A 13,236-nucleotide genomic window follows, 5' to 3' on the forward strand; every position below is an offset into this window, starting at 1 on the left:
AGCTGTGAGTCTTCCGGATTCCAGTGTCCGCGGAAGCCAGTCTACTGGAGTAAAGCTGCTTTCCCAAAATAGCCGCCCAGAGGGAAGGAGCAGCCCTGGAATTTGATCCCGAAGATGATGACCATGACTGCCTTGCCCAGGCTCCTGGTCCCACCCAGCTCTACCTCCCTGACCGTCACCGTCACCGAGGAACTGTTGGTGGGTGGGAGCTAGGTTTTTCCTGTCTCCCCTTCCCTCCTTCCTCTTTCATTTTGTTCTTTCTCACCACCAGCTTTAGGTTTAGGTACAAACTCAGACTCAGGAGAGATGTACCAGTGCCGATCGGCTGGCGGGGGGGAGGAGCGGTGGTCACAGGGTGGGGAGCACCTCTCCGCAGGTGAGTGCACACCTCCCGAGGGGCCCCGGGTGCTGGCAGTGAGCCCAGCCCCTGGCAGCCGTGCCCGGTGCCAGGCCCAGAGGCCGCAAACCCAACAGGTCAGACAGGTGGAGCGCGCCCCGTGCCCCGCGGCCCCCGGTCCCGGGTCCTCCCTCAACCCACAAAGGAGGTAACCCACCTTTTCATTTTTTTCTGCTGGTTTGATTCACTGTCAGCTTCCGGGAACACTGACACCTTGAGAAAAAGACTTGTGGGATTAGCGGAGAGAATCAGGAATTTGTTTCTAGAGGATTTACTGCGTTTGTAGGAAATTTGGACTGGGCCTTAGAAAAACATTTCTAATTGTCTGATCCTTTGTTCGAAAAAGTAAACGTCTTACGGAGCCCTGTTGCTTAAGGAGCCTGGTTGCTTCCCAGTGAGTGGGGGAAGGCAATGAGAAAAATCCAGAAACAGTGAGAGTTTTTGTTCTGTTTTTGTTTTTAGTAACTGCAGACAGAGAGCCTATGGAGGGATTTGTCGGGGCTTGGTGGGGTCTTCCTTTTCCGTAAGGAGGGGCTGGGCTGGGGGCCGGATTGTATTTGGAAATTGTCCGAAGTTCAGAAATCACCTCTCCTTGGGGAAACCCGCCTCTGGCATTTTCACTCCCACCGTACTTAGCCCTTTGACGGTTTTGGGGGGCTGATCTCTGGCGTGAAGACGGGAAGGGAGCCCAGGTCTGAAGAACAAAGCTCGGACTCCCCACCCGAAGCAAACATCAGCTTCGTCCCGTCTGACGTTGAAAACGTTTCGCATCTTCCTCCGAGCAGCCCCTGTGCTCTCCCGTCTCCTGCGGTCATGGAGTGTCACCCCCATGGGCACCGGGAAGTGACCACCAGGCCATGTACTGCCTGATACTGCCCTCGCTTGCTCTGCTTTGCAGGGAGAGGACGGTGGGGGGTGGGGGGGGGAGGGCGGTTTCTGCTGTCGTTGAACCTTTTTATAGCAGAGATGTTGTTTCTGTTAAGTGGTTTCTTTTTTTTTTTTTTTTTTTTTTTCCTTAAATTCCAAGATCATCTGTGATGCCCAAGTTGCTTAGGTTACGGGATATATCAGTTAGGATTCCTTCCTCTGCAAGTTAAGAGAAGACTCCTGCTCGGAATGACTTAAGTAGTCAGAACATTAACCGTTTTACAAAACGTAGAGCAGCTTCGTGAGGCGTCGCGTCCAGTGGCCCGGTGACGGCAGGGAGTTAGGTTCTCTCCGTGTTTCTGCTCTGCTGTCCTCTGTGTACTGACTTTGTCTTCCGCCAGCTCCCCTCCCGTCCAGCCTTTCCTGGCGTCTCTTGTGATGAGTGAGGAAATCTTTCTCGAAGCCCCTGACTTTCCCACGCGTCTCATTGGCCTGAGTGATGCCTCAGGCCCGGCCCCAGCCAGTCGGTGGCAAGGGAAGGAGCCATCGGATGGACTTCGTGAGGCATGGGCCTGAGGAGTAGATGTTGCATCACCCGAACCAAATCAGAGCCCGTGAGTAGGAGCAGAGGGGCATGGATGTGGGGACAGCCAACCAGGATCTGCTACCCCGGGAATTTTATTTTATTTTTTTAAGTTTATTTATTTATTTTGAGAGAGAGAGAGAGAGAGGGAGGCCGCAAGCAGGGAAGGAGCAAAGACAGAGGGAGAGAGAGAATCCCAAGCAGACTCTGCCTGACGCGGGGCTCGATGTCCGGAACCATAAGATCAGGACGTGAGCCGCAATCAAGAGTCAGATGCTCAACCAACTGAGCTACCCAGGTGCCCCTGCTACATTAGAAACTTTAAATTTATTCAGTTTTCTTGCTGACTTGGGAGGGGGGGCGGTCAATAACTGACAGTAACGCTTGCTCCTAAAATACGTGTATTTTGTACTCCGTTCTTCACGCGGGGGCAGTTTTAGGCATTCGCGTCTTCTGTTGGCCTTGCACTTTCCAGACAGGCCCTTTTCCCAGGGACCATCCAGGTCGGCGGTCCTCTAGCATTTAAGCTCTTCTCCCCATCGATGCGTCTGCTGTCTCCCAGAGTTGGCTGTTTCAGGTCTCCATCTAGCAAGGACTAGAAAAGGGGAAACTAAGGATTCTAAATATTACAAGGCTTTAGATGAATAAGCCCCCAGCTTGGCAAAGGGCAGGGCAGTAGGCTTCTGGCTGGCGGCCCCCAAGAGCCAGCGCCCCTGCTCGCCGCTCACCCAGGGACGCTGCGGGATCAGTGGAGAGACAGGCAGGCACAGGTGGCTCCTGAAATTTGGGAGAAACAGGGTGCTGGCTGCTCTCCTGGGAAAGCCGGCTCCACCAGACATGCACGGACGGTAATTTCCGAGGCGGAAAACATCCAAGTGAGGTTTTTCTTGGGTCTCGTCCCTGAGACACCCTCCCCCCCACCCCCGCCCCGACTCTCGAGACAGGTTTGTCTCTGCCCAGCCTGGACGGAAGTCACCGCAGACGTGGATGGGTCTCTGGGGCTCCTCTGAGCCACCGTCACCTTCCTGCTGCCGGGTCAGGTTTTCTGCAGGAGGCCGGTGCAAGGGCGGAAAAAGGCCTTCCAGCTTTCAACGTCATTGTGAAAGGCAGGAGGACCCTTAACGGCTGGGGGTAAAAGTCATCGGGTTCCTTTCCAAGCCTGGCAGGGGAGTGTGTGGGGGCAGGAAGCGAGGGAGACCCAGAATCCGAAGCAGGCTCCAGGCCCTGAGCGGTCAGCACAGAGCCCGACGCAGGGCTCGAACCGGCGAACCGCAAGGTCATGACCTGAGCCGAAGTCGGGCGCTTAACCGACTGAGCCACCCCAGGCGCCTTAAAAGTGCTGTTCTCGAGGATCAGAACCGCTCACGGTTGCAATTTGGCACGTCTGCGATTCCTTGCCCATCTCCGTCTTCACGGGCCCTGCGAGGCCCAGGACGTCCCCCACCCTCCCCACCCAGTGTGGGTTGAGCACAGTCAGTAGCCGATGGGTGCTGAAGGTACATCAGTGCTTCCCGAGACAAGTGCTGTGGGATCGGGAAGGTTTCCTGAGTGGACGTCCACATCTCCTGGATGAAGACGACACCTCCTTTTCCAGGATTGGAACGTCCAAGAGCCATGTTGCCAGAATCCATTTTTCTTTAGCACTTGGAGTTTCAGTGCTAGGAGCTTACTCCCTTGGTAAAGATGACTTCTGGTTTCCTCGTGTTGCCCTGGCTCCCTGGACCAGCAGCCCTGCCTGTGCAGCGAGAGGCGTTGGGCCTGGGGCTCACAAGGGCCCCTGTAAGGACAAGTCAAGTGAAGGCAAAGTCAGGGCTCTGAACCGAGCCCCAGGCCTTTCAGCAACAGAAGCTCGCTGGTAATTGAACCAAAGGCCTTTCGGTAGAAGAGAACATACGTTGAAATCTAAGTACGTTCACTCTGACCTTGGGTTGCAGCTTTGCAAGAGACTCTGACTTGGTTAAGACTGCTGACTCGGCGTGCTTTGTGTCTCGTAGAACACAGTCAGAGTTCGTGCATTGACTGATCATTCACCCTTCCTGGAGTTCTGGTTTCGCCTCTCTGACTGGGAAGTTTGTCCCCAAAGTCCCAGCCTGCCCTCGCTGACTGGGAAGATGATCCCTGAAGTCCAGGCCTCCCCTCTCTGACTGGGAAGATGGTCCCCGAAGTCCAGACGTCCCCTCTCTGACTGGAAAGATTGTCCCCAAAGTCCAGGCTACTCTCTGACTGGGAAGATGGTCCCTGAAGTCCAGGCCTCCCCTCTCTGACTGGGAAGATCGTCCTCTCTGTCTGAGGACCCTGGACTCAGGAGGAAGAGGAAAGACCCCCTCCTGGCCACCATAGCTGCCAGATCAACCCTGGTGCCTGGGGAGCAGCCTCCATGGGCAGACACATTCACCCAGGTCACCGCCTGGATTCAGAAAACGGGGTTCTGTGTGGAAACCGGGGGCAGGAGCAGTAGAAGTTGCATCCGGTCCTGCGTTTCTGCGCCGTGTTTTCCTCTGGTTCATCTTCGGAGCCCGAGGGTGGCCTGGATCCAAGACGTAGCAGGCCCCCGGTCTTCCTCCCACATTCTCTCCGCGCTGTGGACCTTCCGCTGCAGTCAGCCCGTCCAGGAGACGCACACGGGCTCCCCCCACCCCCCCGACCGGACCTTTGTGCTCGGCAAGAGCAGTGCCGGGCGCCGGGTCTGAAGCCAGCGGGCGTCGTGAGCCCCTTCCCGCCCCGCACACCCCGTCTTTGGAAGGGCCCGCCCGTCCCACATGCCGTGCTGTGCTCGCGGAGACCAGGCGTGCCGGCCGCTGCTCTCAGTACTTGGGGGTCCCCTGCCTGGTCCAGCCAGTCTGGGGGTTCTTCAGGCTCCTGCCCGCCCCCCGCGCTTGCTTGAGGACGGTCGCCGTGGAAGGTGCCGTCGGCCCCACCCCACACCTGCTGGGTCAGAGGCGCGCGGAGCTGGGAATCCGCACCTCACCGGGTGGTTCTTGGACACGGGAAAGCTGACTGCCGGTGCTCCAGGCTGACAAAGGTGCCCTTCTGGAACTTTCGAAGCTTTGGGATAAAATTGGACGCGTCAGAGGCGTGTTTTCCACACTAAAACTTAAAAGTCCGGTCCGGTTTGCTTTTTAGGCAGGGCTTTATGGCTTCGCCCGTTTGGGGACAGAAGGCTACGGAGAGAACAAACTCCCACCGGACGTTTGGCAGCCAGGAAAGGAGAAGCCGTGTGCCCTGCACCCTGCGGGGTGTGTGAGAAGGCTGCCGGGGGGGCCTCCTCCTCCCAGTGATTCAACCAAACGCGGATCTAGGTGCTGCCGGGAAGGCATTTTGCAGATGTGGGTGGCATCTACAACCAGCTGACTTTAAGTAAAGATGATCCTCCATGATGTGGGTGGGCCTCGTCCAATCAGTTGAAAGGCCTCAAGAACAAAGCCGGGGTTTTCCTGAGGAGGAAGAAATTCCACCTGTGGCCTGTAGTGTCAGCTCCTGCCGGAGAGTTTCCAGCCTGGCCGGGCTGCCCCGGCCAGCCCCACAGTCATGTGAGCCAGTTCCTTGAAATAAGCCTCTTACTCTGTATCTCCTTCTGGTTCCGTTTCCCTGGTAGAATTCTGACTGATACACCCTCTCCGTGGCTCCCAGGATCGGGGCGGGGGGGGGGGGGGGCAGTCGGTGCTGCTTTGTTCCGTGGCTCCCTTTCCGCGTGGACGTGCGGTTTTAAACTACTGTCCTCTTCTAACTTTTTTCTCTTCCAGGAAAGTGCTGACTTGGGTGTTTTCCCTCCTTGTCAGTGAGTCGTGGGCCGGCCCTGTTGGGATCCGTTGCCGGTCTCCACTTTCTCCACCGTCCCATCTTTCCTCCTCCTCTTTCCTTCCCATCCACAGGTCCCGGGGAGAGGCCGCACAGGCCTGCCGCCCGAGTCGCCGACCGGGCCAGCTGTGAGTGTTTCTTTGGCAGTGTCTTAGCTGGTTGTTGTGAGTAATAGTGAAGGAAGCAATCAGCAAGTATACTGCCCTAGAAGTGCTGCACGTTGTGGGGCCCGCGAGGGAAGGAACAGGCGAGAGGCACCCGGAGCCAGCGGGGGACGCCGGATCCAGGATGTGGGCGGCTGTGCTCCGCCATGTTGGTTGGTAAGGGCCTTCCGGGGGGAGCAGCCTCTAGGGCCCCCGGACTGGCCTGCTCGTGGGAGAGAAAAGCACCCAGGCTGGGGCCTGGAGGCTTCTGGCTGGGAGAAGTTTGCACACAGGGATAAGCAAAGCCGGCATTTACAGAGCGCTTAGGACGCATGAAGCCCTGTTCTAAGCGTTCCGAAATGTGTTCCCTCGGGAGCAAGAGTCTGCTGTTATTTTTGTCTTAGAGAGAAGAAAACGGAAACACAGAGAGCAAAAGCCAACAAAGGATGCAGCTGATAGAAGCGGGGGACGGGGTTTGAACCCGAGCAGTGTGGCTTGAGAATCTGTGCTCTTAACCCGGGGCCCGTGTCCCTAGAGATGGGCCTGGGGTGGCATCGCCACCCTGCGGACACCCAGACCCTGTTCCTCTTTCCCCGTGAGGCCGATTGTGAAGGAAGTCATTAGCTTTGGCGAGTGTGGCTGGGTGGGCATTCGGAGGCGTGGCTGCCTTGGGGAGACTTTTCCTTCTCCGCCGAGGCCAGCCCCAGGACGGTGACCGGAATGGAATGAGAAGTTGCAGGTGTTTCCGCCCCGGTGGCGGATCAGGAAGCTGCCTCCACGGGAGCTCAGCTAAAAGAGAGTCGAATTCTCTGGGTCCTCTCGGCCCTCCCTGCGGACGCCGGCTTCGGGTCCAGCGGACCGTGCGGCCGGCTGGATTGCCATGGCAACACGAAGTGGACCCAAGCCCCCGGAGGACGGAGAGCAAAGACACAGTGGTGGCTTCTGTCGGTCTTGGACCACAAAGCGCATCCTTGGCCTCCGGTGAGCCTGGGGTGAATAACCCATCAGCGGGCCTGTGCTTTGACAGTGGCCACCGAAGCAGCCTTTGGTCCTTGCCTTTCTCGCGTTGGTGGCTTTGTGCTCTCTGATTGAGCCGTGAGGACTCCAGCTCCCCGTCCCACTGATCGTTTCCGTCCTCCAGTCTAGTGTTTGCAGGAATTCACACACGTCCGCGAGGTGAAGCCAGATGTCGGTGGTTACTCCTCTGGTCCCCCTGGCTGAGACGGGCCTCCAGGGTCTGCGAGGTGATGGCGCTTCCGGTACCTTTGATGCAGACCGAGGACAGCACCTGCTGTGACCCCCCCGGCCTCCGCACGCCCCCTCTGCTCGTCCTCCGGCCACTGCCTGGGGCACCGCCCTTGCTCCGGCCCGCCTGCCTGGACCCCATGTAGTGGCTCTCTTGTCTCACCTGCCTCCGTGCTTCCTAGCAACCGAAGGGGAGCTGAGCCCGTTTCCATCTTGACCCCTTTATGTAAGCCAGAAGACCCCTTAGAAAGGTTTTCTGAGACTTGGAGTCTAACGTTGGCCTTGACACACCTCCTCGGGTCCAAGCTGGTCATCTCCCTCTCAGTGCTCGAGAGCAAAGTGGACCGCCAGGCTCGCTTTAGCAAATCGGATTCCGGGGGGGGGGGGGGGGGGGGGGGACTCCTTCTGTTTCTTCTCCAGGGCTCAGAGGGGAGAGGGTCCCTTTGTAATGCACTTGGGACTGGCCACGCCCATGCCTCCTTGGCCACAGATTCCCCTCTCTGCTCCCCAGGCCCGTGGAGCTGGGCGTGGGCTGCAGTGGGGGCCGTGGGATGTCTGGAATGCCAGCCGCGGTGACCGACCAACGCTCAGCTCCCAGAGCTGTTGACCAAGGCAGCATTGGGGATGGCTTTGGAGCCGAAGTCTTCACATTTTTCCTAGTTTCGGGCGGAAGTGAAGAATGCCCGCCTTCTCCCAGCCCCACCAGTTAATTCAGGAGCTTGAATTTTTTTGTTTGTTTGTTTGTTTTCTAAATTAAAGGGACCACGCTCTTGGATTGTGATTCTAACGGGCCGGTTCGTTTGAGTGCAGCCAAAATTACTTGCGAGTGACCTCTTTTCGTAGCCACCTCTGCTCTCCATTATGCCAGCAGAGAAGCCAGAAAGGTGGTGCCTCTCAGATTCGGTGCCCGGCCCGAGTTCGCGGATACGAAGGAAGGAAACAAACTGGAGGCTTTGCTTCCATTCCGATCTTTGGAGAAAACGTGTCTTTGTGACGGTTTATTCTGCAGTCTTTCGAGCAGCTAACGTAGGATATCCGCTGGTATCTTTGTATCTGACAGTGGAAGATACGGACTTGGATGTGCATCTAGCTCTTTGTCTTTCTAGAACTCCCGTGGAGACAGGCAGAGCAGTGTTGACTCCGGGAATGAGTTGAGAATGGACTGGGACAAAGAAGGGCTACTTCTGCCTCTCCGCGTCTCTCCTCACACGCGTGCGCACACGCACGTGCTCCTGGCCGTCGATTTGGGGGCACCCACATAAGTCAGTGGCTCCTGGTGACATCCCTGTGCCCCGGACACTTGGCCTTCCCTAACATCAGGGTCGGCTTCATGGTGTGGCATCTGTGTCTTTAGCTGGCCCTGCCTTTGGACTGTGGCCAAATTGAAATGTGTCATAATTTTGGGGGCGCCTGGGGGGCTCAGTCGGTCGAGCGTCCGACTTCGGCTCAGGTCATGATCTCGCGGTCCGTGAGTTCGAGCCCCGCGTCGGGCTCTGTGCTGACAGCTCAGGGCCTGGAGCCTGCTTCAGATTCTGTGTCCCCCCCCCTCCGCCCCCCCATCTCTGCCCCACCCCTGCTTGTGCTCTGTCTCTGTCTTTCAAAAATGAATAAACATAAAAATTTTTTTTTTTTAATTTTTGGACAAGGGCCCCATGAACTGTGTAGCTGTTTGTGACTGTCAGCCTTCCGTAGGCCTTCAGGCTTCAGGTCACGAGGACTCTGTCATCCCACATCAGGAGTTGGGTGCCCGTTTTCCAAGAGGTCTTGGCACAGAACAGGCGCTCCAGCCTGCTGGTCTCACCCAGAGGGTCAGGGTGAGTAGAGCTGAGCGGGACCAGAATGCGGTCTCGAGCTGAACCCAGAGCCAGCCGAGGTGCACACGCGAATAGAGAACTCCGGTCCCAGGCGTGGGGCTGCCTCCGGGGTTAATCCAGAATTGTGATTCATCAGAATTCAAGGAGGGATTTTATTGGTTTTTGGGAATTGTATCTATTTGGGGATTACATTAATTTTCTGTAGGGTTTTTTTTTTTTTAATAGTTTTTAAAGTTTATTTATCTTGAGAGAAAAAGAGAGAGAACGTGAGCAGGAGAGGGGCAGAGAGAGAAGGAGAGAGAGAATCCCAACCAGGCTCCGTGCTGTCGGCGCAAAGCCCAGTGCGGGGCTCCCACTCACAAATGGTGAGATCATGACCTGAGCTGACGTCGACACTCAACCGACTGAGCCACCCAGGCGCCCCTTGAGATTATATTCATTTCCTGGGGCTGCCCTGACAAAGAACCACAGACTAGGTAGCTTGAACAACAAAAATTTGTTTTCTGTCGATTCTGGAGGCTAGACGGGCAAGATCAAGGCGTTGCTGAGGTTGGTTCCTTCTGAGGCCTCTCTTCGGCTTGTAAATGATTGTCCCCCCCCCCCCCCCCCCCCCCCCCCCCCCCCCCGACCCCCATGTCTTCACTTCCCTCTGTATCCATCTGCATCCCAATTTCCTCAATTGTGTCCCCAATTTATAAGGACACCAGTCATACTGGATTGGGACCACCCTAATGATCTCATTTTAACTTAATCACCTCTTTAAAGACTCTGCCTCCAAATAAGGTCACATCCTGAGGTGCCCGGAGGTAGACTTCCAACATATGAATGGGGTGGGGGGACCCAGTTCGGCCTGTCCCCTGGGGATTTTTCTAGGCACTTCAGAATCTAGTTTAAACAATTTTTTTTTCAACGTTTATTTATTTTTGGGACAGAGAGAGACAGAGCATGAACGGGGGAGGGGCAGAGAGAGAGGGAGACACAGAATCGGAAACAGGCTCCAGGCTCCGAGCCATCAGCCCAGAGCCCGACGCGGGGCTCGAACTCCCGGACTGCGAGATCGTGACCTGGCTGAAGTCGGACGCTTAACCGACTGCGCCACCCAGGCGCCCCAGAATCTAGTTTTAATAGCTTCACAGTATCTCTCCGAAAAGGCAAGAAATTGTCGACTCCTGAGCTCTGCTCTCCCAACACAGGAAGAGGCAACGTAAGACTCCGTGGCCAGCAGAATGTGGCTGTGGGTGGTTGCTCAAGGGTGAGAGGCGTGTGTTACTTAATTCTGGCTTCCAGATAGACACAGGAAGAGTGACGGCGCAGGGGATGGGAGCCAGCTGCTCCCCGGGTCCTGTGGGGCTTGAGCGACAGGAAATGAGTGTGAGCAGGAAGATTGGGGTCAGAGTTGAGGGAAGACCTTCAGGCTGGGGCGGGGTGGGGAGGACCAGAGGCTGAGGTCGGGAGAGCAGGAAATGTGGTCCCGAGACCTGCACTCGGTCACCTGGGATGTCCCAGGAGGAAGGGCCGGGCTTATGACAGTGGCTCACAAACGTCCTGTGAACTTTGGGAGGGCCCTAAGGCTCTGATGTCCCCGTCCTGGGCCGGGCCTGGCCACCTGGACACTTAGGAAGCTCCATATGTGAGGAGATAATTATTGAAGCCGGTCCCTGGCTTTCTGGAGGTTTATAAACTTTTGTGCTTGTTTGAAATTTTTCATAATAGGGGCACCTGGGTGGCTCAGTCGGCTAAGTGTCCGACTTTGGCCAAGGTCATGATCTTGTGGTTCGTGAGTTTGAGCCCCACGTTGGACTCTGCACCGACAGCCGGGAGCCTGGAACCTGCTTCAGATTGTGTCTCCCCCTCTCTCTGCCCCTCCTCTGCTCATGCGCTCTCTCTCAAAAATAAATAAATGTTAAAAAATGTAAAAAAAATTTTTTTTCGTCATGAAATGTGTTTTTTGTTTTTCTTTTTTTAAAAGGGAGGGAGGGGCGCCTGGGTGGCTTAGCTGGTAGAATGTGCAACTCTTTTTTAATTATTTTTGAGGGAGAGACAGTGCGAGCAGGGGAGGGGGAGAGAGAGAGGGAGACATAGAATCTGAAGCAGGCTCCAGGCTCTGAGCCGTCAGCACGAAGCTCAACACGGGGCTCGAACCTATTGACTGTGAGACCATGACCTGAGCTGAAGTCAGACACTTTTACTGACTGAGCCACCCAGGTGCCCCCAGAGCCTGCAACTCTTGATCTCGGGGTTGTAAGTTCAAGCCGCCCTTTGGGTGAAGAGATTACTTAAAAATAAAATCTTTAAAAAAAAAAAAGTTAAAAAAAAAAAGAGAGGCAGAATAAAGGAAAAAAAAAAAAAAGCTCCCAGGGGCTTCTGATGCCAGCCCTGGTTAGGACAAAGATGGGAGGAGGAAGCATTGAACCTGCCCTGGGCCTCCCCTGACCTGGGGGAAGCAGCGCCTCCTGGTGGCGAGAGGCGGCACTACTCACATAGCCGGGTCACCTACATTCCCAGACCAGGACAGTGTGTGCCCCGGAAAGACCTCAGAGGAGGAAGCCAGGCAAGCCTTTGCAGCAGGCTCTTAACCTTTGTTATACCCCGGACCCCTCTGCCTACCTAGTAATGCCTATGGACCCCAAAGACAGAGGCGAAAAATAAAATACATGGGATTACGAAGCAGAACAATTATAACACAGTGTAATTATCAAAATAGCTGATGAAGCCAAATTTGTTATGTGCCCCTTATCAGCGTATTCAATAAGATCCAGCAGAAGCTGGTCTAATGATAATTGTTTTAAGTTTATTTTGAGAGAGAGGCAGGGGGAGCACAGGAGTCAGAGAGAGGCAGAGAGAATCCCAACCAGGCTCCGAGCTGTCAGCACAGAGCCCCTTGTGGGGCTCGAACCCACAAACCGTGAGATCATGACCTGGGCCGAAGTCGGACGCTTAACCGACTGAGCCCCCCAGGCGCCCCATCATGTCATTTGCTTTAAAGCCAAGTTTTCAACCTGCGGAAGCCCAAGGTCCCTTTTTTTTTTTTTTTTTAATTTTTTTTTTCAACGTTTATTTATTTTTGGGACAGAGAGAGACAGAGCATGAACGGGGGAGGGGCAGAGAGAGAGGGAGACACAGAATCGGAAACAGGCTCCAGGCTCTGAGCCATCAGCTCAGAGCCTGACGCGGGGCTCGAACTCCCGGACCGCGAGATCGTGACCTGGCTGAAGTCAGACGCTTAACCGACTGCGCCACCCAGGCGCCCCCCAAGGTCCCTTTTAATAAAGCAAAAGAAATCTTACACCCTCCGGAAGATTCTGAAGGACTTGTGGGAAGGAGGGGTGTTCATGCCTCTTATCTCCTCCCCAGAGTCATTAAGGGTCACTGCTTATTCTTCGCAGCGTTATTCACAGTGAGCAAAAGGTGTGCATCGACAGCTGAATGGGGAAGGAAAATACCATGGAATGTTATTTGCCCATAAAAGGAAAACGAAGTGTTCACACGTGCTGCAACCTGGGTAAACCTTGATGACATTACAAGTGAAAGAAGCCACACGCAGAACGACTACCTACCATCCGATTCGGTTGGTGGGAAATGTGCAGGAAAGGCAAACACATAGAAGCAAAAAGATGAGTGGTCGCCAGGGCTGGGGAGAGGAGACGGGGGGAGTTAACTGCTTAAGGGGCACAGAGTTTCTGTTTGGGTTGAAAAGTTTTAGACATAGGGGTGATGTGGGGCGCCTGGGTGGCTCAGGGGTTGAGCTTCCGGCTCTCGATTTTGGCTCAGGTCGTGATCCCAGGGTCGTGGGATCGAGCCCTGTGTCGGGCTCCTTGCTGAGCCCGGAGCCTGCCTGGGCTTCTCTCTCCCTCTCCCTCTCTCTGCCCCTCTCCCCCACTCTCTCTCTCTCCCTAAGATAAGATAAAACAAACGGTTAAAAAAAAATAGCGATGCTGCTTACGTCATCTCTTGAATGTCATCATTGCCACTGATCTGTGTACTTAAAAATAGTTAAAACGGGGCACCTGGGTGGCTCAGTCGGTTAAGCGGCCGACTTCGGCTCAGGTCACGATCTCGCGGTCCGTGAGTTCGAGCCCCGCGTCGGGCTCTGGGCTGACAGCTCAGAGCCTGGAGCCTGTTTCAGATTCTGTGTCTCCCTCTCTCTGACCCTCCCCTGTTCATGCTCTGTCTCTCCCTGTCTCAAAAATAAATAAAAATGTTTAAAAAATTTTAAAAAAATAGTTAAAACGACAATTTCTTACGTGATATCTGTCTTACCACAATTTAAGAAAAAGGAGTCCCCTGCTTACAGACATCTTTCTGGTTACACCGAGCCATCCCCTCCCCCCCCCCCCCCCAGTCATGCAGTGGGACCGGGGACCCTCTGCAGACCAGACGGCCTTCTCT

General features: G+C 55.3%; 1 long non-coding RNA gene across 1 annotated transcript; it reads left to right on the top strand.

Moving 5' to 3' along the window:
• The first annotated feature begins 1,429 nt into the window (after window positions 1-1,429).
• On the top strand, window positions 1,430-7,814 carry LOC125172696 (uncharacterized). Its single transcript, XR_007154810.1, has 2 exons — window positions 1,430-6,769; window positions 6,930-7,814. It is a non-coding gene; the product is annotated as an uncharacterized LOC125172696 (long non-coding RNA).
• The last annotated feature ends 5,422 nt before the right edge of the window (window positions 7,815-13,236 follow it).

This window comes from Prionailurus viverrinus, chromosome C1 (genome assembly GCF_022837055.1).
Source record: "Prionailurus viverrinus isolate Anna chromosome C1, UM_Priviv_1.0, whole genome shotgun sequence".
NCBI classification, from domain to species: Eukaryota; Metazoa; Chordata; class Mammalia; order Carnivora; family Felidae; genus Prionailurus; species Prionailurus viverrinus.